This window comes from Meles meles, chromosome 14 (assembly GCF_922984935.1).
Source record: "Meles meles chromosome 14, mMelMel3.1 paternal haplotype, whole genome shotgun sequence".
Classification (NCBI taxonomy): domain Eukaryota; kingdom Metazoa; phylum Chordata; class Mammalia; order Carnivora; family Mustelidae; genus Meles; species Meles meles.
The window spans coordinates 36,102,544-36,128,138 of record NC_060079.1 but is presented as its reverse complement, the minus strand read 5'-3'; the positions used below and the strand labels follow the sequence as shown (position 1 = coordinate 36,128,138).

Sequence of the window (25,595 nt, the reverse complement as noted above, 5' to 3'; positions counted from 1 at the left end):
ACACATCAAAAAAGATAAAGAAAATTGTCCTTACCAGCTTGTATCATGTGTATAGAGAACAGCATATTCAGAGATTTATAGAATAATTTCTCTAAAGAGTTTTAAGACATTTCAAATAAATTTTTAAATGTCAGCAAATTTGATCTTGCTATTAAATGTATACTCTAAATAAAATACATTATATATAGTTCCTCATTTTATAGCAAATTAAACTGATCCCATTTTACCTGGTCTTATAATGAATTTCCAACAGTTCTAGGTTTGATTAAGATCTCAGGATTTTAGAGTGTCGGCAGCGGCTACAGCGAGAGAGTTTGGTGCGATGTCTCACACCATTTTGCTGGTACAGCCTACCAAGAGGCCAGAAGGCAGAACTTAGGCTGACTATGAATCTGTGAATGAATGCATGGAGGGTGTTTGTAAAATGTATGAAGAACATCTGAAGAGAATGAATCCCAACAGTCCCTCTATCACATATGATATCAGTCAGTTGTTTGATTTTATTGACGATCTGGCAGACCTCAGCTGCCTGTTTACTGAGCTGATACCCAGACATACCAGCCCTATAACAAAGGCTGGATTAAAGAGAAGATCTATGTGCTCCTTCGTTGGCAGGCTCAACAGGCCGGGAAATAGTTGAGTTGGAAGCAGCAGGGGGATGGGGGTGGGCTTGGAACACAGGTGTGTACAGCGTGCTGTAGTGGAAGTTTTGTATTATAGTAATCCTGTTTCCATTTTCGTATACTCTAGCCAGGACTGAATGTATTAGATGAAATGTGAGGATCTTGTTCAATCTGAAACCCCCATTGCCCCCTTCCCTCCCACCTTTTTGGTTTTTTTACTTAAACATTTTTATGATAATTTAGATGGCGGTTGTTTGTCAGTTAATGTTGGTTCCAATCCTTCAAACTGTTCAAATCTGCTTTATAACATTCACTGTACTAACCCTTCTTCAGGTTGGGGTGGGGGTGGTGACAGTTTAGTTATGTCCTCAAGATAAAGTCTTACTGAAAAAATGAATAAATGTTCTTTAGTTAAAAAAAATCTCAGGATTTTAATATTTAGTACTACACGACTACATAGTGCCATTGTTTTGTGTATTTGTATATACACACATGTCATCGTCATGGGTAGTGTGGGTTTTTTTTTTCAGGCCAACATTTATCACTACTGACAGATAAAGGAAATGTCTGAATGCTATAAACATACAATATAGGTTTATTTTCCCTTAAATATATTAGTGTTAATGTTAAATGACATTAGGCAAAGGAGAAATTTGTTCCATTTTAATAAGGTGCATAGCAACAAGGTTTGGATCAAAATACTTATTTGATTTAATCTGACATTTTCCTCAGGAAATTGTTTCTTAAACATTAAGCCTAACTAGTAAGAGATTCTCATAATGGCATTCCCAAAGTAATAACTGTTGCTGGAGAGTTTTCACACACATTCTTTTAAAAGTGTGTAATTACTATTCCATGTGTTTTTTTTTTTTTAAAGCACCAGGTTAAATTGTGTTATAAATGCAATAAGTTATGTGTATATATATCATACTTTCTAGATTTTGAATTTACCAATTTTAATTTCAGGTTAAATATCCAAGTTATTCTCAATTCTTCAGGAGGTATTAAACACATTGCTTTATTAACAAATTTCAAATGGTTATCTTTAGTCTTGCAAAGTAACAAGAGATCTATGTTAGTTCAATTTCTTTCAGAAATAATTTCATTTCTAGTTGTCCAAGGTGTGTTAAATGTAGTACTTCAATAGGGTTCAAGGACCATATTGCTTTATTGAAATAATGACAGCTACACCAGTGAAATGTTCCATAGTAAAAGAACTTGTTAGCTTTGACCCAGTGTAACACTTTGACAAGGAAAACACAAGCTCCTGTGTATGAAAGGAGTCATTGATTATTCCTTTCCTTCTATGTTTTCTTATATACCTGTTAACTTTTTACTTATATTTATAAAGTAAAATCAAGCATTACCCTTGGGATACTGATATGGAAGATCTGAGAGGTATACTACTTTCATAGACTAACGCAAGCATTGTGGAGATAGATATAAAATCAATTCAGAGCAGGTGCAATCCTCAGAGGGAAGGTTCATTCAGTAAATACTTACTGAATGGCTACTGTATGTCAGTAACTGTTTTAGGCTTTAGGGATTAAAAGACCAGACCTCAAAGTGTTTAGGGAAGTATAGCATAGATAGAAAACTAAACAGATAATTTCTGCTGATAGTAACATCATGACATTTTTTTTCTGTTCCAGATACAAAACTTTTTCTATTTCCCTTTAAAATATCCTTGAGAATACAGAAAAATCAAAGTCTGGCAAGAGCACTGAATGTTTGCTATTGCCTGGAGAAGGCTTCCACTAAATGAGTGATAGGAAAGATTGAATTTAGAATACGGTCCTGATTACTCATTGCATGCCATATGCTTAACCAGAACAGGGAGACAGTACCAAAAGAAGTTTGATGTAATTGACTCCACCATTTATCTGTGCATAAATCCAGAGTGCACAGGCTGCAATGAAAAAAAGAAAAAAATATTTCCCTTCCAAGACAGGTACAGGAAAACAAAGCAACAGGTGGATTTGGCTCTAAAACGATAGGAAAAACAACCAACTGAGCTGCTCAGAAACAGAATTGTGATCCCATTCCCTAGTAGCCCCTACTATGGTATAAATGTTCAAATGAAACTGTTCTCAACATGCAAAATATAAACAATAGAGAGCAAGATGTTAAAAACTAGGAGGTGAAGCATCATAAATAATACATAATTGTTTACAGATGGTCTTGTAAATGAAGTGTTTGCTTATGAGCAGCAAGCCTCAATTCTGCAAGCCATCCAGAGCCAAAAAGTTAATAGAACTTCAGTAATAGAGTGGTTTGTAGGAGAAGTGATAGTAATCAGTCTCTAAGAAGAATGGTAACAATGAATGACTAGATCTATATGGATCTGGAGACTGTTAATTTCTGTCTAGATTGGGAGTAGCTTTTACATTAATCTAGATTATTATGTCACCAAACAAGGCTATGAACATATAATCGATCCACAATCAAATTTTCAACAGAATACATAGGTTTTTATGTGAAATATCCCAATTTCAACAATGACATTAAATACGGATTTATAGCATCATGCGGGGTTAATAGTATAGACTAGTCAAAACCTATCTGCAAGCTATATTTGGCTTATGGGACACAGTTTGGAACTTCTATTATAGGATACAGTCTTTTACATTATGAGACTACTACTAATAAGAATATCAATAGCTGAGAGATAAAAGACATTTTAGAAGTGCCACTATTCTAAAGACTTTATATTTAGTCCTCACAAAAACAGACTGAGAAACATAGACACATAAATGTTAAGCAACTTGCCCAAAGTTACCTACATAGGAAGGATAGAAGATCTGGACCACATTTGACCTTAAATCCTAATGATAGATGCCTGGGTTGAGACTAGGCAAAGTCCTAAATAAGTCTAGTGATCCTAGCAAGGTATACATGTGTTAATTTCTGGAACCTAAACTAAGGTCTATGTGGAGTAATTGGCTTCAGTTTTAAATCTGAGTCAAAAGTCCTGGTGACCAAGGATGCTTTATCTATTTATTATCAAAGACTAGGTCAGATAGACACATTCTTTGTCATCGACAAATTAATAAGAAATAATTAGTGGCACTGAAAGTTTTTTAATGAATAACTTTTCTTTAGATACAGAAAAAGTATTTCATTATTAAAATTTTCATTTGCTAAAAAGATATATAAATAAAAGCATACATAAATAAACTAGACTCAAAATACCTTCATAGTGTACAATCCCATTTATACGACATTACAGGAAAGGGAAAGCCATAGTAAGCAAAGAGATCAGAAGTTTCCAGATGTTTGGCATGAGTGGAAACACTGACCCAGATAAATTTGGGGGAACAAGGTAAGCGCTGTATATCTTCATTTTGACAAACATTTCTCAGCAAGGCAGAGTAATTCTGTGTTTTAAATTAAAACAACTTTAGGGGCCCCTGGGTGGCTCAGTGGGTTAAGCCTCTGCCTTCAGCTCAGGTTGTGATCTTGGGGTGGGATTGAGCCCCACAAGGGGCTCTCTGCTCAGCAGGTAGCCTGCTTCCCCTTCTTTCTCTGCCTGCCTCTCTGCTTACTTGTGATCTCTGTCAGGTAAATAAATAAAATCTTTTTAAAATTTTTTAAAATAAATTAAAACAACTTTAGAAAAAAATGCCTTCTGATCAGTTCCTATTAATTATTACCATGCTCTTCAAGGCACTCTATGGTTCAATCTCTCCCTACATCCTCAACCTCAATCCTCATCTTTTAGTTTGGTCATTTTGCTATAGATGTAATATGCTCTTTCTGCTCCTTTGAAGTGGTAACTACCTTAGGGCCAGGAACAAACTGCTGGCAGCATTTCAAAGGGCTAAGTTTTCCTATCCAGATCTTGGCATAAATGCCCTTTCTTCTTAGAGGCCAGGGGTGAACATTTCCCCACCCAAATAGTTATTTTATTTCATCCTCTTTTAGATTCTTTGTTAGTTAACTTGTTTAATTATACATAAGGATATAAATTTCTCAAGATATTTTCAGAGATAACACAAAAATGTTTCACTTAAAGAAAATAACAAAAATAATAACTTTGGTGAATTCTTGGCATATTTAATTTTTTCATTATATTCCATCTGTGTCCCACAACAAGAATATGAACATTGTAGGAAAAAAAATCGTTACCTGTTATGTACACAATGATACATTGATATATTATACATTCTGTTGTTAATCATTTCTATGATATGCATTATAGACCACTGTTACACATTATGCAGAATGTATTACATCTTATATATTATATTATGTATTTTCTGAACTAAATAAAATGTATTTTTATTTGCCAAAATGTAAATTACATATTCTTAAAGTCAGAATAGAAATTAGCAAACTATAATCAAATTGGTGTTTTCATAAATAAATTTTTATTAGAATACTCACAGTGATTAATTTATATATTGGGCCATCTTCATGCTACAAAGACAGTAATGATTAGTTGCAAAGAGATCATATGGCCCTTCCACCTAAAATATGTAGCACCCAGACCTTTATAGAAACAGTTTGACAACCCATATCCTAGATTATGAGTATTAGATCTTTCTTTTTCCCTCTTTCTTATCTATATATCTATCCATCTGTATGTGTTTATAATTACATTATGTGGATAAAAAATTATACAGGTATGTTTCTTTAGTTATGCCACTATTATTTCTCAAATGGGTTATTACAGAAAAACAAAAACAAGTAAAAATACTATCCTCTTTGACATCCCTAAATCCACTTTACCTTCTAAATTCCAGGCTCCAAAGAAAGAAATCATGCCAACCACCCTGCTTAAAAATCTTCTATTTTTCCCCCTTTATACTTAGAAGAAATCAATAACCCTTGTCCTAATTACAATCCTATACAACCTGGCTTCCGCAATGCTCCAAACTGACCCTTTACCTCTGACTCCTGGCATGTCTTCGCTCATGCCAAATTGCTTCTTCTCTCTTCCTGGAATACTCTTCCCACAATCTTTCCATATTGAGGATTTCTTGCCATTCAGATCTTGGCATAAAAGTTACCTTCTCAAAGATTTCCTTGTCTACCCAATCTGAAGTATTTTTCTTGTTATATGTTACTTTTAATTTAACCCAACATGGAAATAAAAGTCTAATGGAATTAAAGTGGTTTTTTTTTGTCCTCTCCTGTTCTCTTCCATACCAATAAAACCAGAGTAATGACTGACCTTGCCTGCTAAAAAACTCTACTTTGTAGAAAAATATACAAATTGTTTTTGTATACTACTATTTCTATACATGTAGCTGATTAGCCAATAATTAATAATGCAGCATTAAGAAAATAATTTAAGAAGACTTGTTCAACATTTTTTATATATGCAACTTTCTGAAATATCAGTTCTATATTTTGATTTCTCATGTCAAAATATCCTTTAAGTTTTCTTTCCCCTAGCAAGTTCAAATGTCCAGTATATTTCTGATCATTTAGATATCTTTTAATTTTTCTTCACAGTTATAACAACAATCAGAAAGGAAACAATATTAAGGGATAATCTTTTTTAGGGTCATGGGACTAAATTCTTTTGAGGTGGGATCAAATTTTTTATGTTTATATATGTAATGTTATAGCTTTCACCTTTCAATGAATAAGTTTCTTCCTATGACTAGTTCTTTTATTATTTTGCTGCTGAGAATTTTAATTCTGAAATCTAAATTCTTATTAAATCTTAGTAAAATTTTGTATCATCTTAACTTTTAACAAATTCTGTATTTATACCCTATGAGGATAATTACCATATTTGATATGTTCCCCTTTAATTCTCAATGTCCAGCTATGGGTCTGACACACAATAGTTTCTTAATAAAAACTTTTTTATGTGAATGAAAAAACACCTTTATATGTCTTCCCATTTGTAATATTTTTGTCTCCTCTTATGCTTTTCATAATCTCAGGATAATCAACTGTCTCACTTTTGATAGTTAATTTTATGCATCAATTTGTCTGGGCTACTCACTTATTTGGTTAAACATTCTGTGAGACTGTTTCTGGGTGAGATTAACATTTGAATCAGTGGACTTCATAACACAGATTACCCTCCCCAGTGTGGATGGGTCCCATCCAATCCAATGAAGTTCTTACTATGACAAAAAGGCCAAGTGAGGGAGAATTCTATCTTACTGTCTTAGAGCTGGGATATTGGGCTTCTCCAGCCTTAAGATTCAGAATAGGATTGAAACTCACACCATTCTCTTGGTCCTCAGGCCTTGGGTAGAACCAAAGCATCAGCTCTCCTGGTCTTCGGCTTATCTACAACAGATCCTGAAACTCATCAGAATCTTCAATTGTATAAGTCAATGTCTTTTAATAAAGGAAAAAATATATATAATCTTATGTTTCTGTTTCTCTGGAACACATGACTAATGCATTATTAATGTAAATATCTGTCATAATAAGTTGATGCTTTACTGTTAGCAGTGTGGGTTTATCTTTATCATAGCCCTTTAATTTTCTCTTTACTTCTCTTACAGGAGTACTTTACCTTCAAATAACCACACACTTTTAGCCTTTCATCTATTTTTTTTTCCTATATGATGCTCTATTGCTGTTATATACATGTAAAGACTTATTTCAACTATTTCAGGATGGAAATTGCTGAAAGATTTGTCTACATATCATGTCAAGTCAATCCTGATGCTTCCCTTTTGATTCTTTATGGGAATACTATCATTTATATTGGAGTGCATGTTATAATTTCCTGATTCTGTTTATATATCATATAAGCTTAAGATACTCTAGGCCCATCACTTATCAACTGGCAGTCTAACTATTCTAAGCGTCCACAATGATTTAATTGTAGTCCTCTCTGAAACAAAGAGAATGGAAGGTAGTTATTCACAATCCATGGCCTAGTTTCTAGAGCTAAGCAGAAATTAATTTAATTTAGAATTAATGGATCACATTAGTTTTCCCTACAACATCCCCATTGCAATTGCAGCAAGAATAAATATCCTGGAGTTGGTGATTTTGTATTTTAGATAAACATAAAAAAAATCTCCTAATTTCTAGGATGACTCCTTGGTCTTTTGTCACTGAACATTTATTAATAAACTTTTTTTGATTCTATGTTCACAGAGAAAATTGATACGCTCAATTGCCTGCCTTCACATTGATGTGGCAGGAAAAGAAATCAGAAACAGCTGATATTAGAAGCAGAGGAAGACAAGCTAATAAACACAAATATGTTAAATTGTATGAATATGTAGATGTGACTATGGATGCAGATGTCTATATGTATAGTTTATCTTATAAACTTATCAACAATATCTAAGAACATGTAAAATGAAGCAAGACATTAATAACTTGCCTTGCTATGAAAAGCATTCTTAATTCCATGGTTAGTGTTTTAATCTAAAGTTTCAACTAATTTAATATAATGTGCCATTTATAAGTCTCCTGTGAATCATTAAGGAAATACTTAACCTAGTGATTGAGATATTAAAAGAAGAAAATTGTTTCCTGCAGTAATATTCCTGCATTGTTTGTGAATGACATTGGTAATATGATAAACTCTTCCTTAACTGTAGTTTATTGATTGTGATAACGTTATATAGAAAGAAATTCCCAAAGCCTTTTCAAAGTGGAAAAAAAACAAACCAACAATTGTTCCATCCCCTTTACTGTGGACAGTAATATACCACCTCCATAATCATTTTTTTTTTTAACTGTGCCAATTTTTATCCAAATTTTCAGGCTTAGAGGATCACTATCTCATTGGAGTTGATTGATGGTTCTGGCAAGTAAATTCTCTAGGGCATCTTTAGAGAAATAGAAAACTCCATAAATATGGAATATTTTAACTATTAGCAATAGAAGCATAATCTTCTATTCCATCTTCTACAACTTAGGAACACAGAATGAAAAGAACATTGCAACTTACATTTCAGAATTTAGATAGTTCACCTTTAAAACAGTTCCAGAAAATCAGTGGGATGTTGGAATATGAAGCAGGAAAAGGTGACTAAAAGAGGCTGCTTCAAATTTTCAATTTACATATAGATACAGGGTAGTTTTTAGAAACGCTCTCATGTATTTATCTCCCACTTCTCATTTCTTTCATCAGCTCTTCTAAAGGCATTATGAATAAGGCATTAAGAAAGTCTCTCATCTCAAACTGATGCAATTGAGAATAGAAGATGGGGGAAAAAATGAAGGAGACAATGAAGAATGAGAAACAACCTAAATATTCACAAAGAGGGGATTGGATAAATAAATTGTTATATACAGATCTTCCTTGACTTATAATAGAGTTATGTCCTGATAAACCACTGTAAGTGAAAATATCATAAGTTGCAAATGCAGTTAACACACCTAACCTACTGAACATCACAGCTTCGTCTATTGTACCGTAAATGTGCTCAGAACACTTCTATCAGCTTGTACTTGGGCAATATTATCTAACACAAAGCCTGTTTTATAATGAAGTGCTGAATATCTCAGGCAATTTATAGAATATGGAAAGTGAAAAACAGAGTGGTCATATAGGTACAAAATGACTGTTTAAGCAGATAAGTTGTTTATTCTCATGATAGTGTGCCTGACTGACAGCTTCAGCTCATTGTCACTAACCAACATCAAAAGAGAGCATTACACTACATATCTCAAGACCAGAAAAAGATCAAAATTCAGAACTTGAAGTGTGGTTTCTACTGAACGTGTATCACTTTCACACAATCACAAAGCTGAAAAATCATAAGGCAAACTATTTTAAGCCAGGAATTGTCCGTATTCATATAATAAAAGAGGACTGCATTAAAATAAAGGATACTGCATTAAAAAATAAAATTACATTAATAAAATTACTAAAATTAAAATTTTATTAAAATAAAATTACTATATGTAACTCATGGATAAATCTCAAAACTGAAAGACAAATTTTATTTTAATTTTTTTTTAAAGATTTTATTTATCCTTTTGACAGACAGAGATCACAAGTAGGCAGAGAGGCAGGCAGAGAAAGAGGGCGGGATGGGGAAGCAGGCTCCCCGCCGAGCAGAGAGCCTGACACAGGGCTCTTGATCCCAGGACCCCGGGATCACGACCTGAGCCAAAGGCAGAGGCCTTAACCCGCTGAGCTACCCAGGTGCTCCTGAAAGACAAATTTTAAACAAAGTTAAAGATGGCCTATATAGTTTGGATACCATTTGTGGAAAAATTTAAAACATGCAAGCAATGTTATATATTATTTGTGAACATAATTCTAGTAGTAAAAGGAAGAAAACCTAGTAAGTATCATAAACTACCAATTGAGATACTGGCTTTCTCTAGAGTAGACAAAAAAGGAATGCATTTAGATATGGGTGCATATGCAGTTTAAAGTGTTTCTATAATTTTGTATGTTTTTGAAATAAAATTTCAAAGTTTGAAGCAAATAAAGTATAAACATGTGTTCAAGTTGAGGTGTGAGAGTTATGACATTGTACCATTTCCCTATTTGTTTGAAAGAGTTCATAAAATTAAGAGAAAAATATTTGAAATTTACATATATATGTATATTTATTTTAAAAGATTCTTTGTTTAAAGTTCTAGCATACTAACTAAAGTCTAAATGACAAATATGTTAGGTTTTGGTTCTTTACACTAATATTATATAACACAAATTAAACCTAAAAACTAAAAACTATCTAAATAAATAGCATATTTTGTTTTGAAAGAAATCGAGATTAAGTTCTTGACTAGCAAAGACAACTGTAATTTAAATATAAGAATTATTATCCAACATCATTTTATTTAAAGAATAGCACATAATATATATCATAGCTACATATATTTTTAAGCCTTACTCACCCAGGCATTCATGAATTCAAGTAATAAAAAATCAAGTTACTGGATAGCACTATAAATTATGGTTTTTATATTATTCACTATCCTGTCATTTGCGGTCAAAGGTACTGAAAGTAAAATGATAGAATTATGACATTTTCTAATGAGAACTAAAGTTTAAATAAGAAACAATGAAATGTTACCATCTGTCCTATTTCACAATGACCTATGAACAATGAAGAAGTCTATTATTTTTGTTTCATTATAATAGATAAATTAAGACTATTACACAAAGGTAAAATGATATAATTGGAGAATGTCGATACTCCACTCAAGTCTTGCAATATTCCATTCACTCTTGTATGCACTATCATCATACATATCCTGAAAGAAGTCTGTCTCCCTATGTTCTGTTTTGCCTTCTCCTCCCCAAATTCGGGGGGGATATTGATATTTTCTCTGTTTTGGTTTTCAAATTAAATGAGCTTTACCCATTGAAGTTATAATGAAACAAAGGTTTAAGTAGTCAAGTATTTAGTTACTGATGAATTAAATCTGCATATTCAAACAGTTCCATTCCCACTGAGCTGTAGATTTAGGTGATTATTCTCTGGTTTCTTACATTCAGTGTTTCCTCTCTTACCCTATGATCCTCTGTGCTATTTCTTATATTCCACATATCATCTCCAAAGAAGATATACAAATGGCCAACAGACACATGAAAAAATACTCCACATCATTAGTCATCAGGGAACTACACATCAGAACCACAATGAGATACCACATCATACCAGTTAGCATGGCTAAAATTAACAAGACAAGGAACAACAAACATTGGCAAGGATGTGGAGAAAGGGGAACCCCCTTACACTGTTAGTGGGAACGCAAGCTGGTACAGCCACTCTGGAAAACAGTATGGAGGTTCCTCAGGAAGTAAAAAATAGAGCTATTCTATGACCCAGCAATTATACTAGTGTATTTTTACCCCAAAGATACAGATGTAGTGAAAAGAAGGGGCACCTGCACCCCAATATCCATAGCAGCAATTTCTACAATGGCCAAACTGTGGAAGGAGCTGACATGTCCTTTAACAGATGAATGGATAAAGAAGATATGGTTCATATATACATTATTTTACTTTTAAGAGCTGTTTCTAGGAAATGTGTGGGTGTCAGGACTGCTGGGCCTTGGCTTGAAAGCAGTTCATGAGACAAGAACCTAAGGCTAACTACATAAGAGAAACCAATCACTTGATAACTGGACTGTGTATCATTAAATCAGCAAGACATGAACATTAACCTGTGATCTTGGCTTAAAAATGATGGACAGATAGGCATAGGAAGAGACAATATAGTCCTAGATAGGATCAAAGAATAAAGCTCAAATAGAAGGAAAAACTCACAAGAATGAGATTTAAATAAATTGAGAATAGAGAGAAGTATAACAGTTGAGTAATTTCATCCCCCCCACCCCCAGAAGCAGTCATCTCTTTTACATATATTTTGATATATTCCTATAACCATAACATGCAATTTCCTATCTGACCCCTTGGGTACCAATGAATATGTACTTATCAACTAATCTTTAGAAAGTATATGTAGAATATAAAACTTTATAATGTTTACACTGACAAATATTTGATCATCTCCTTTAATTAAAATGTCATTCTCAGTTTTAAATATAAAGATAAGTATATTTTTTACTTATAATTTCTATAATCTGAAATCTATAATTTCATAATCTGAAGTAATATAGCTTTTTTGTAACATTTATATGTATGGCAGCTACCTCTCTTTACTCTTCCAAGTCTAATTTTTTCCTTCATGGGTACACTTGTATCTATTAATAAGCTCCTCACATTTCCTCACACCCAGTTTAAATAAAGCTAATAATTTATTTATACCCATTTCAATGTAATAAAACATTAATTACATTTTCTAAAGGGTATTTGTTCTCCTTGTGTCTTTAAAAGTATCCTGAGAACTGATTAACTGCCTAAGGTGACTTTAAAATGCAATCTAAAATGGAAAAACTAAGAAGAAAAAAGTGGTAAATATCCAAAAAGTAGTTGCTGCAGCTAAATGTTAATTAAGTTGTTCAGTTAACATTTTCATTTTCAGTATTTCTTACTAGTGCTTTTGCCTTGATATTTTTCAATACATAGGAATTAATTTTGTGACATTGATTATAAAACCATCATAAGCATAACCTCTTCTCATAACTGAAAAAAATTTTGTAAAATATTTAAGAATATAAAAGGGGGTATTTATAGTGATAGTATTGAAAACTCTAATATTTTAGACTAGCATCTAACAATTTGCAAAAAGAAAAAAAGTCGTATGTGAAAGATAATTTTGAAACTTTAATAAAATGAATTTGAAAGTTTTTTTAAATTTATTTTATTTTATTTTATTTCATCCCAGATGCATAAGAATATCTTCTATGTCCACCTGTACCTTAATAATGCTTTTGGAAAATTGGACTGGCATTCAAAAGGAAAGAGATTAATTAGGCTCACCAAAAACAAAAAGAAAAAGTGAGAGTAGTTCTCAGTGATGGAAGAAGGAACTATCTTCCCTTTAGAAGAAGACTCTAGAAGTCAGAGGAAGAATGAATACTTCTAGAGAGAAAAGTAACTCTGGTTTTTAGTTTGGCTACCACATAGAGATTGAGAAAGGAAAGAGCATGGGAGGTATCTGGAGAAGAGGATACGGTCTTACTTTTAGTGAAAAGCTACTCAAAAATATTATTAAACTTCAGTATAAGTGAAGTTCTTCAAGAAACCTACTTCAAGAAACCTTCTTTAAAAATTTAGCACATATACAGGCCTATGCCCAACATACCAACAGTCCAATTATTATTTGTAGTTCCAATTTGCATATTCAAGTTCTGACAATTTTTCAAAACTTCTTTAAAAATTCCATTGAGTTATGATAGTTTTAAAGAGGTATTGACTTCTCTCATTATAATTAAATCTTTCCAATTAAGTTCTGACACCTATAGTCATGGTAAAGAAGTCAAATACTTCTTTTCTTAGAACAGAATATTAACACTGAAGATACTTTTCATTCTCAATTGGCTTCTTTTTTTCTCTATTCCTCTTTCATATTCATCCCACTTTGTTTGCTTTTAAATAGTATATGTATGATCTTATACCTAATTTATTATCTCTTTTATTGTCAATTCCTCTCAATTCCTTCTTTTCCTTTCCCTACTTATATATTAATTATGAAACTAATAAAGTTGCTGGTTTCCACCTAATCAAGGACATAAAGTCTGCTCCTCAAAATAATTTAAATAGTCATTTTCTATGTTAGCACTCCTTGTGTGTTTTAGAAATCATAAAAAAAAAAAAAAAAAAAAAAAAAAAAAAAAAAATAGTAAATCTGCCTCACCTTACTGCTAGTGTCACTTTTTTGGGCTTTCAAAATGGTAACTTATGGCAATAAAACAGCATAGCCCAGTCCCAAACACATATTTAGCTTGCAATCATCAAGCTAGGAAATTCTCTGCAGAGAACATATATAACATATGTAGAATTTATAACAAATGTAGAATTGCTGCTGAGGGTATCACTGCTTTCTGAAACAAACAAACAAAATCACAGGTGGCTTTTTAATGTCCCAAAATTACTCTAAAAAATGTGGTTTTGGTTTTTTTGTATGTGTGGTTTGTTTTTTGTTTTCTCCTTTTTTTAACAGTATGACATTTGAGTGTAATAAAGTGGGATTTTGTATTGCCAATCAAGGCAAATGTGAGACGCATAAAACTCTCAAGTTATCCTGGGAAGGACACAATGTGTTCCTGGATATAAGTGCCTCACACTATAGGTTGTTGTACGCAGGTCTCTATTTCCATTAGGGAGGCACTGCTTTCAGAGTTAATTTCTGGTGTCTCTCAGACCCCTTACTCCTAGCAGCAAAGAAAGAATAACAAACGTTATGAGTGATGCTGGAAAAATAGACAAACATTGTTCATCCCTGTTCTTCTTCCTTCCTTCCAGCTTTACGAATTTTTACCCACAAAAGTCCACATTCTGATCTGCCTATTGAAAATTTACCAGAATAGGCCCCTATAAGGAAAATCATAAATTTACCCAACATATTCTGGTGTGAGAAGAAATCAACTTAATTCTAAAGCACAATATTAGCAAGTTCCTTAGCTATTAGACTTAAACCCACATTTTTGAGCCTAGCTTTTGTCAATAAAGTGCTGTTTTCGTCTTTAATATGTTGAAATTTTATGCTCTAAATATCTCAGTTGTTCAGGTCTTAGCCAGGAAAATAGGAATATTATATATTGGTTAAAATAAATCCCCATTTCTGTTCATTTAGGCTAGGGATATTGAGAGATTTGGAGAGAAATGTGGGGATTACAACAATTCTTTATCAGGGCAGGAAAATTTGATAGCATATTCTTGTGATTGAAGCTGGTATAATTAAGCAGTTAGTTTCTCCTGCTGTGTAGCTGAGGTCTTTAGCCTGAGGTCAAGGGTATTTTGTTCTTAGCTTGAGATTGCAATTTATGGAAATGTCCTTCAGCAAATATCTGGGCCACCCAGATGTAAACCCAGAACTCGGCTCCTTATGCCTAAGGCAAGTGTGAGCAATCAGCATGCACCTGCTGCATGAGGCTTCATGGGAATCTCAGAACATCAAGGTGCTGCTTTCACTGCAAGTGGTAATGATTCAACTATTGGAGAAAGAAAACTTTTTATGTATATAGAGCCTTTGGACATAAAAGCACAGAGGAGGTGCACCTGGGTGGCTCAATTGGTTAAGCATCTACCTTAGGCTTGGGTCATGATCCTGGAGTCCCAGGTTTGAGCCCCACTCCTTGCTCAGATGGGAGTCTGCTTTTCCTTTTGTTCCTCCCCCACCCCTGCTCCTGCTTTCTCTTTCCCTCCCTCTCTCTAGTAAGTAAATAAAAATCTTTAATAAAATAGGTGAAACCAACTTAGAGGAATTTCAAATAAAAGATTGGGAATATAAACATAACCTACTCAAAGCTTGATAAGCTTCAAAGTGACAATTTTATGGTGGGGTGGGAGAGGTGGAGAGGTCACAGGAACTTTTTGTATCATGGAAAAGCATGGTCAAGAAGTTAATGAAATTAAGACTCCAAGGGAAGGCTGAAGAAAGACAGGGCGTATAGAGAGAGGACAATAATGGATCACGGGATTTTGGGGTTAATGGGCTAATAAATTTTGTGTATAATTGTTCAACTTATAAAAGTAAAAGTAAAAAACTTTTTCAAATTGTTTGGCATATCACAAGGATATTTTCTGTGGGAGTCTAAGTACTTATTTAATACATGTAATTTACTGAATTTCTGTTATTTAATATTAATGAAATTAAATATTTATTAATATTTAATACTTTTATAAATTATACAGGCTAATCCTCAAAACACATGACCCTCTTATATTTAAGGTGATAATATGTTGTGAAGTAACAAACATAATTAACTCAACCTTTGCCATTTGATTATGCACATATTATTGTTTAGAATTACTCTAAGACTTTAAATTTTAACTTAATTGTGGATAGAGAAAGCATTACCTTTTAAATGCTTTAATTTAATCTTGGATAAAAATAGTTTTGGGGGCGCCTGGGTGGCTCAGTGGGTTAAGCCGCTGCCTTCGGCTCAGGTCATGATCTCAGGGTCCTGGGATCGAGTCCCACATCGGGCTCTCTGCTCGGCAGGGAGCCTGCTTCCCTCTCTCTCTCTCTCTGCCTGCCTCTCTGCCTACCTGTGATCTCTCTCTCTTGCTATCAAATAAATAAATAAATAAAATCTTAAAAAAAATAGTTTTGAGTTAGAGGAGCAAAAAGCAGCATGTCCAAATATATTTCCAATGAGTATAGTTAAATTGTTAAAGAATTTCGGTTGCTCTGAAAAGCTTAGCTATACAAGTCCATAGACTACAGAGAGAGTCAAATACATTAGAGGAATGTTGAAAGCTTTATAAAGACATTTCTTCCACTCAGACTTACCTATCCTCTCTTAGGGGGCATATCTTCTGTAAGAAGCAAGCGGGCTATGGACATTGGGGAGGGGAGGCGAACCATAAGAGACTATGGACTCTGAAAAACAACCTGAGGGTTTTGAAGGGTCAGGGGTGGGAGGTTGGGGGAACAGGTGGTGGGTGATGGGGAGGGCACGTTTTGCATGGAGCACTGGGTGTTGTGCAAAAAGAATGAATACTGTTACGCTGAAAAAATTAATAAAAAGGGAAAAAAAAAAAAAAGAAGCATAACTATGAGAGCCAACAGGTCTCATCCTTTAGGATTTGCATATTTACCTCTTCCCTGATGTTTTTTAGTATTTTTACTACTGTGGCTTAATGGTTTAACTTCTCCAAACATAGTTTTCTGTAAAACAAAGTAAACTAAGCAGAAAATTAATATTTATAAAATAAAATCAATTTGACTACAAATAAAAGGGAAATAGTGATTACTCTTCATCTCAATTTTTTTTTTCTCATTTTATTTATTTTTTCAGCACCCAGTGCTCCATGCAAAACATGCCCTCTCCATTACCCACCACCTGTTCCCCCAACCTCCCACCCCTGACACTTCAAAACCCTCAGGTTGCCCCAACCTCCCACCCCTGACCCTTCAAAACCCTCAGGTTGTTTTTCAGAGTCCATAGTCTCTTATGGTTCGCTTCCCCTCCCCAATGTCCATAGCCCGCTCCCCCTCCCCCAATCCCACCTCCCCGCAGCAACCCCCAGTTTGTTTTGTGAGATTAAGAGTCATTTATGGTTTGTCTCCCTCCCAATCCCATCTTGTTTCATTTATTCTTCTCCTATCTTCATCTCAATTTCTAAAGCAGGCCTGGAAAAACATGGTAAAGATTTCATAACTCTTATGGCTGCAACTAGTTTTTGTTTATTATTACAATGCAAAAATTTAAAACTGACACATAAAAACAACTATAGTCATGGTAAAGAAGTCAAATACTTGTTTATTATTATAATGCAAAAAATTTAAAACTGACACATAAAAACAACTTTACTTTTTAACTCTTTTTAACTTTATTAATGCATTTCTTGCTATATTTGAAAAATATACTGGTGAACTTTTATATCACATTGGAACACAGATGCTCCATGTCTTCATTTCTTGTGTATTATGATGAAAACACACCAATGGACAGATTCAATGGTAAGTTTATGTAGCAGCAAGAATCTTGAAGTCTGTACCTAGTTTTATTATCTGTTGCCCACACAGGATGCTTTGCATCTCCAGAATCCTTACAAAATAGCTGAATGGCTCCTAATATTCCTAAGATACTTTGGGCACTTATTCATTCAACCAAGATTCTTTGAGCTTTTACCACATGGTAGGTACATATAATTAGATTGTAGGAAGACAGAGACAGAAGAGACTAGGGATTTTCAAGGTTTTGGGAAGAAAAAACTAAGTGAAGAAACCTAAGCCATTAAGTATAATGAATGCTGAAATCCATAATGTACTATAGGAAAAAGTGTAGGGATACCTAACCCAGTTTGGGGGAAAAGTCTAAGATCTAATGTTTGGATTTTTTTTTTTTTTTACTTTTTGGGGGGCAGGTTTTCTTTTTTACCCTAAATGGAGGTGACATCAGAACTTGAAAAAATGGTAGTTATTGAGGTGAAGAAAGTGTGAAGAAAGCCAATGATAAGAGATAATAGAAGTAATCCACAATGGAGCCAATCTTAGAATTGTTTCAAGACTCTCAACTCTTAAAAGAGAGAGATAGAGAAAGATTATAGTCATCTCAACACTACAGTATAAGATATACAGTTAAGGATGGGTTCCATCACCAGTACTGAAAGCATGAAAAATTCAGGTAAACATCAAAAGACACACTTTTGTATAATACCACATTTTAAAGTACGTGCAGGTTCTTACTGGGCCCTTAGTGGTACAAGACTGAAAAAAGTGTCAATAGCATTTTTAGTTCAGTAATCTCTTGGATTATTTTCCAGCACAGCAACATGAAAGGAAGGAAAAAAACACCAAAAGGCAGATTTTATTAAAGATTTTTTTTTTTTAATTTGACAGAGAGAGAGATCACAAGTAGGTAGAGAGGCAGGCAGAGAGAGAGGAGGAAGCAGGCTCCCTGCGGAGCAGAGAGCCTGATGCAGGGCTCGATCCCAGGACCCTGAGATCATGACCTGAGCCTAAGGCAGCGGCTTAATCCACTGAGCCACCCAGGCGCCCCAAAAGGCAGATTTTATGAATTGAAGAGATTCCTGATCGAGGACTACACTGGGCCTTAGGGTTAAAACAACTTCAGAGTTTTTCTTGTGGAAAGTGAAATACAGAGAGATCAGGAACAAAGAGAAGCAAACAGAAAAATGGTAATTAAAGTCTTTAAATACATATGAGCTTATATAAGCCAAAAGATACACTGGGCAGATCTGAAGAGAAGTACCACCATTATTAATCTCTAAATCAGCAAAACAGGAGTACTTTTATTTTGCCCTCTAAGAGAGGCAATAGACTAAGTAGAATTTTCCTCAGAAAATGGACAGTCCAGTACTATAAATTCTTTTTTTTTTTTCAGTACTATAAATTCTTAAGTGAATCCTCCCAAATAGTTAAGGTTGGCAAATTTTCAATAACTCTAATACTGATTAAATTACCAATGAATGAAAAAGAAGGATGGCTTTAACAGCTGGCAAAAATGTTTCTTTATTAAATGCTATATGAAAATTAGACTGATATTATCTTAAATTCCCCATTCATTATTCAATTGTATGTTAGAGTGGAATACATGAAATTTGTGGAAGTTGAAATAACTCTAGAGATGCTGAGGTAGCTCTGTTCCTGCCTGATGAAACATTTCTGAAGCAGTTCAAGAAGATACATGATTCTTTACCTTCTGTGGGGGCACACTCCTAGATCAACTGTAGATCAGTCATCTGAGTGCTATAGGTTAAAAAGGCTGAAAATCAGGGTAATAATACCCCAGTGTTTCCCCACCGGTGGCTCTTCAAAGGTAGACATTGTTTAGAATTCCACGCACATGGTTCTAATAAAAATAAATTGCATTTGGATTTATTTTTTCTAAGTTTTCTAAAGATAATGTATCTCTTTATTGTCTCCATCCCTCAGCAGCCCATTTTGATACACCACTGATTCCCTTCACTTACATTTTAATACTGGCTAATTTGCCCAGATTTTTTTAACCTTCTATTTATTCTTCTCCAAATCTGTTTCTAATCTATTTGGTCAGAATTCCATCTTCTGTGGACAATATTTCATAAATAGGTAAGGGTTCTTGCATTAAAATGTATGCATATAGTCCATACATTATTTTTCCAAGGCTATTTAGATAAAGCTTTAGGCTAAGCTCTCTCAATTACCTAATTTGATTCACTCAGTTTAGGCTGATGGCCATGTACATTCAATACTGTCTTTCATGTCTTCAATGACAGTCTATAGAATCAGAAGCATAACTGGCTCACCTTGAACTCCTAAAATCATTTTAATATTGATTATAAATGGATTCTTCCATATCCATTTTCCTTTCATTCTCCTTCCTACCAATGTCAAATATCCTTGGATATCTTACAGATTTATTTTGAGTTTCACCTTCAGGTCCATGGATTAAGCTAGTTTAAGCCAAATATAGCGAAATGATTTGAGCAGAATAGACAAATATTGCAGTAGTGGGCATGTGTTACAAACAGAATGTTCGTGTCCTCCCCAAATTGGTATGTTGTAATCTACATCCTAGTGCAACACAATAAGGAGGTGGAGACTTTGGGAGGTAATCAGGTGTTCATGGTGGAGCCCTGGTGGATTAGTGGCCTCATTAGATGAGCTAGCCACATGAGAATGAAGAGTTTAAAACCAGGCAGAGGTCCCTCACCAGAACTTGACCATGCTGGTAACCTGATCTCAAGTCTTGAGAACTAAAAGAAATAAATTTCTGTTTTTTTTTAAGCCACCCAGTTGAAGGTACCTTCTATACCATCCCAAAGTTATTAAGTGCATGCAACATAAAATTTGTTAATAGTGAGTCAAAATTTGTGTAAGGAATGCAGACGTTTTTCCTAAATAGAATCTTGAAAGTGTAAAAATGAGTTGCAAGTTATCTTGTGATTAAAAAAAAATGGAGTCTGTGTTAGAATGAAGACAACATTTTGAAGGCAGAATAATAAGTTATAAATTAGATATTAATGATATCATTTAGCCCCTATAGTATGTTTTACCTGAAAGACAGATATTTTCTGCTTATGAACTAACACTATTTACTCTGTTTAAATAGCAAACTTGCACTGAATGCTCTAAGAATTTTTTTCAAATATTATCATAAACATCAAACAAACATTTAAGATTTTATGATTATTATTATATCTATTTACAGGTGAAGAAATTTTCCTCAAATCCTATACCTAGTTAGTAAAGGACCTAGAATTCGAATCCCAACAATCTGACTCCAGGGCTTGAAACATTACCTGTTTTCTTAGAGCTGCCAGATCAATTCTATTATAGCAAGCATTCTTACAACTTGATCATTTTCATCTGTTTCTTCAAAATGACTGCATCTTTTTCTTAAATTACATTATTTGTCGGTTGGCATTCACCATTTACTTTTTGTTCCCTGAAGCAGTTGATCTTTTAAAAATGCATTTGAGGGATTTTTTTTTCCTTTAACTGTGTTTTATATTTATGTTTTCTTCCATTCCATCTCTCATTTATAAAATATTACTGGATTCTTCATTTGGGAAAATAATCTTTTTGGAGCTATTTTCATTTATTATTTTTGTTTATTCTTCCTATTCATCATTTGTTAAATTAAGTCAGGATGGTTACTTCCTAAATAAACAATAACAATAATTTTAGAGTAACCTTCTCAGAGCATTTTGATATGCATATGAGCATCACTGGATTTTTACATTTAGGTATTCATCTCTAGCTTTGGATTACATGAAATCAATTTACATATTGCATTATTTGGAAACAGATATTGAACAAAGAGAACTAGGAAAATCACTTTATTATATTATGGAGGATATAACTGGTTGATAGATAATCGATCTATATTAGCTAATGGCTAAAGGAAATAGATCCCTATCTATCTACCTACCTATCTACCTACCTACCATTAAAGTATTTAAACAAGGAAACTATAGACTGAGGTGGTTCTAATGCCTTGGTAGCCTACGTAAGCAAAGCAAAATTGAAGCCAAAGTCAATGCAATCAAATTTGGGAAAGTGAAACTTAGGAACAACCAATCCCAGCTAACCAGGTTTACCCAAATAAGGTAAAACATTTAAGCTATACCCAGTGAAAAAATTTCTTTGCTTTGTTTCTATCACTTCTGTATAAAAACTTTGTACTTACCTTCTATTGGTGTAGTATTCCTAACCATTTCTGGATTGGTACTGCCCATTTCAAATCAATGTTTGAATAAATAATCCTAAATTTTAATGTGCTTCAGTTCACCTTTTAAAGCTACTTTTCTTTTCTTTTGGATCCCTAATTTCTTTTACTGAGCATATTGTTTAAGTATATTTTGTGTTCAAGAATATGATCCTTTAAATTTAGATACATTTGTAATTGCAAATTGTGGAAATTATACCAGAGAAGTGTCTTGCCATATGCAGGGTTTATAGTATGTTATAAAAATATCCCTTTTATCAATGCCTGATAAATCTCTAAAATTTTCTGACCATCAGCTAAAAGTTATCCCTTCTATAGTACACTTGGAATTTATTCTAAGCCCAATTTATGAGGGTGGGTTTCATCTACAATTCACCAAATGTTCCCCTTTGGGTGATTTTACCCTGTATAAGACAGCCTGATTCCAGATAGGTAGTACAATCAATATTTATCTTTTTTTCTTCTACTACATCTCCCCAAGGCTATGAAATTTTGCAATGAAAATCAGTTTTGGCTCTCAAGTACTGTGAAATTTGTCTGCCACAGTTTTATGAATGCTGACAAAGTACACAAGATACCTACTTGAAAGAAAGGTCTTTACAACTAACCTATGGCAATAAAAGTAGCTAGTGTAAGTGTTTTTACCAGTTCCTAAAGCCCAAATTCTCATAAGACAACATGAAGTAGAAAAGGTTATACCTGCACACATCCTGGGTGCATTATAGTAGAGGGACCCTGAGCATAAGGAAGCTGAATCTTTTATAGTAGGCAAAAAATTGAATTGACAAGGCAGGAAACAACAAACATTGGCAAGGCTGTGGAGAAAGTGGAACTCTCTTATACTGTTGGTGGGAATGCAAGTTAGTGCAGCCACTTTGGAAAACAGTATGGAAGTTCCTCAAAAAATTAAAAATAGAGCTACCTTATGACCCAGCAATTGCACTATTGGGTATTTACCCCAAAGATACAGATGTAGTGAAAAAAAGGGGCACATGAACCCATTTGTTCATAGCAGCATTGTCCACAATAGCCAAACTGTGGAAGAAGCTGAGATGCCCTTCAACAGACGAATGGATAAAGATGTGGTCCATATATACAATGGAATATTACTCAGTCATCAGAAAGAATAAATACCCACCTTTTGAATCAACAAGCATGGAACTGGAGAGGATTATGCTAAGTGAAACAAGTCAAGCTGAGAAAGACAATTATCATATGGTTTCACTTATATGTGGAACTTAAGGAATAGCATGGAGGACATTAGGAGAAGGAAGGGAAAATGAAGGGAGTGGGGAATCAGAGGGGGAGATTATGGACTACAGGAAACAACCTGAGGGTTTCAGAGGGGAGAGGGGGGGTTAACCCAGTGATGGGTATTAAGGAGGGCACATATTGGATGGTGCACTGGGTGTTATATACAAACAATGAATCATGGAACACTACATCAAAAACTAATGATGCACTGTATGGTGACTAACATAATAAAATATAATATTAAAAAAAAGAGTCACTATCTTTATAATCCTGAACAGTACATGAACCTGTCCTTTTCTCTAGAAGGAGACAATATTTTTCTCTTCCAAGATTGTTAACTATGGAAAAAGAGTTTACAGAAAAATATATATTATGTAATAGTTTATAGAAAAATATTTGAACATATTTGTTTACAACAAAGATAGTGTTTCTACTCACAGGACACACACAAATGTAGAAGAATCACAGAGAATCATCTCACAATATGGGCTAGCTGTCCATTTTCTCTCTTAGCCTGACATTCTCTTAATTCCATTATATAGGTTTCTTCGGAAGCAGATCTGTGATTCAATCATGACACATTATAGTTGGGACTCATATCACAATATGGCAGAATTCACTGAGTATTCATTGTATAAGCTTCAAGTCTTCAAAATATTAACAATCTAAATTTAAAAAGTGGAAAGTGAAACAATTTCTGCATAGGTAAGATATTCTAAAATTGGTTTCTAAAGTATTTTTCTATTTCATTTTTGAAAATGAAAATCTCACTTAAAATTGAGTGAGTCTTTGCAGAAATACTTTATTTTTCTTTTTATTTTCTAGCAGTTGTCAGGATATTGGTACTGCTCCATTTTATCCCAAAGAGATTTTTTTTAACTTACATTCTTATTAAATATTCAATTTTTGTATGACTTTGAAAAATTTTTGCCATAATTAAATGTTTTGGGCATTTCTTATGTTTCACTGATTACTGCTACAAAGAAATATCCTACTTGCTTACAATGATATTTATCATTTTTTAAAGTAATTCTGTTCCATTAAGGTAAATTTTTTTGTCCATGATCATTTAACAACTTTTTTATTAATAGATGATTGCTATGTACTTTGGGTTCTGGACCCAATTCCAATTGTGTGTGTGAGTGGATTTCCTCACCTCAACAAGCAGTTCTTAGACACCAGGTGAATGTCCTAAAATTCCACAATTCTGGGGCGCCTGGGTGGCTCAGTGGATTGAGCCGCTGCCTTCGGCTCAGGTCATGATCTCGGGGTCCTGGGATCGAGCCCCGCATTGGGCTCTCTGCTCCGTGGGGAGCCTGCTTCCTCCTCTCTCTCTGCCTGCCTCTCTACCTACTTGTGATCTCTCTCTCTGTCAAATAAATAAATTAAAAAAAATAAAATTCCACAATTCTGATGCTATGTATTTAGAGAGAGCATCAGATTGCACGTGTTAAGGGCTCAGTCCCACAAAACAACTTTCCCCCACACCTGTACTTAAAATGCCAGTTACAGGCCAAGGTTGTCCCCTGTGTTTCTGACTGACAAGTCATCGATTAGAGGTTCCAACAACTCCTTCCTTGAATTTGATTAATTTGCAAAAGCAACTCACAGAACTCAGCAAATATTTTACTAACTAGGTTAACAGTTTATTATAGAATCATATGACTCAGAAACAGCCAGCTATAATAGATGCATAGGGCAAAGTTGGGGAAAAGGCCTCCATGCCCTCTCCAGGTGTACCACCGTCAACTTTGAAGTTTTCAGAACCCATCCTTTGGAGTTCTTATGGAGGCTTTATTACATGGGCCTGATTAGTTAAGTAATTGGCTGTTGGTGACTGATTTAACCTCCAGCCCCTCTCCCCTTCTTGGAAATCGGGGAATGGACCTCTCTTTCACCCCTCTGTTAATGGTGGGTTCCCCTGACAACCAACCCCTATTCTTAGATGCTTTCCAATTTACCTCATTAACATAAATCCAGTTGTAGTGGAAAGAAGTTTATTATAAATAACTAGCCACCCATTTCACCTTAATGACTCTACAACAATTTCAGTAACTGGAAATAAAACAATTATGACAATAGTTGCTCCCATCCCTCTTAGGCCTCAGGAAATCCCATGAGTTTTGGGATCTTTGATCTAGGATGGTGAATGAAGATCAAATATATGTGTGACATATATTTTGGTCACCTGAATGGCCAAACATGTACGTCTTATAAATCACAATATTGCACTATGATATTCTTTCATAATCCACATTCTCAAACACCCATATTTTCCTCAAGGTTGAAGTCATTCTACAACAGATGGTCAAAATCTGTCTTCAACAGCTGTCATATGGTCCTTTCTTTCTCTCCAGGTGCATTTATTTGTTGGCTTTCACCTATGAGTTCTGGAAATCCCATTGGGCTAAATTAAACAAGTGTAACAGAGCTTATAAGGAAAGCCTAACTAAAAAAGAATTTGTGTCAACAAGGTTGTTAGCCACTTATCTATTTTGAAATACCAGCTAGTCTGTATTTTCATCTTTGTGTTGTCATACCCACACCAACACTATGCCTTGCCAT

The 25,595-nt window shown here is 34.1% G+C and overlaps 1 pseudogene; it reads left to right on the top strand.

Moving 5' to 3' along the window:
- Positions 1-322: 322 nt before the first annotated feature.
- LOC123925199 lies at positions 323-893 on the top strand (annotated as a pseudogene).
- The last annotated feature ends 24,702 nt before the right edge of the window (positions 894-25,595 follow it).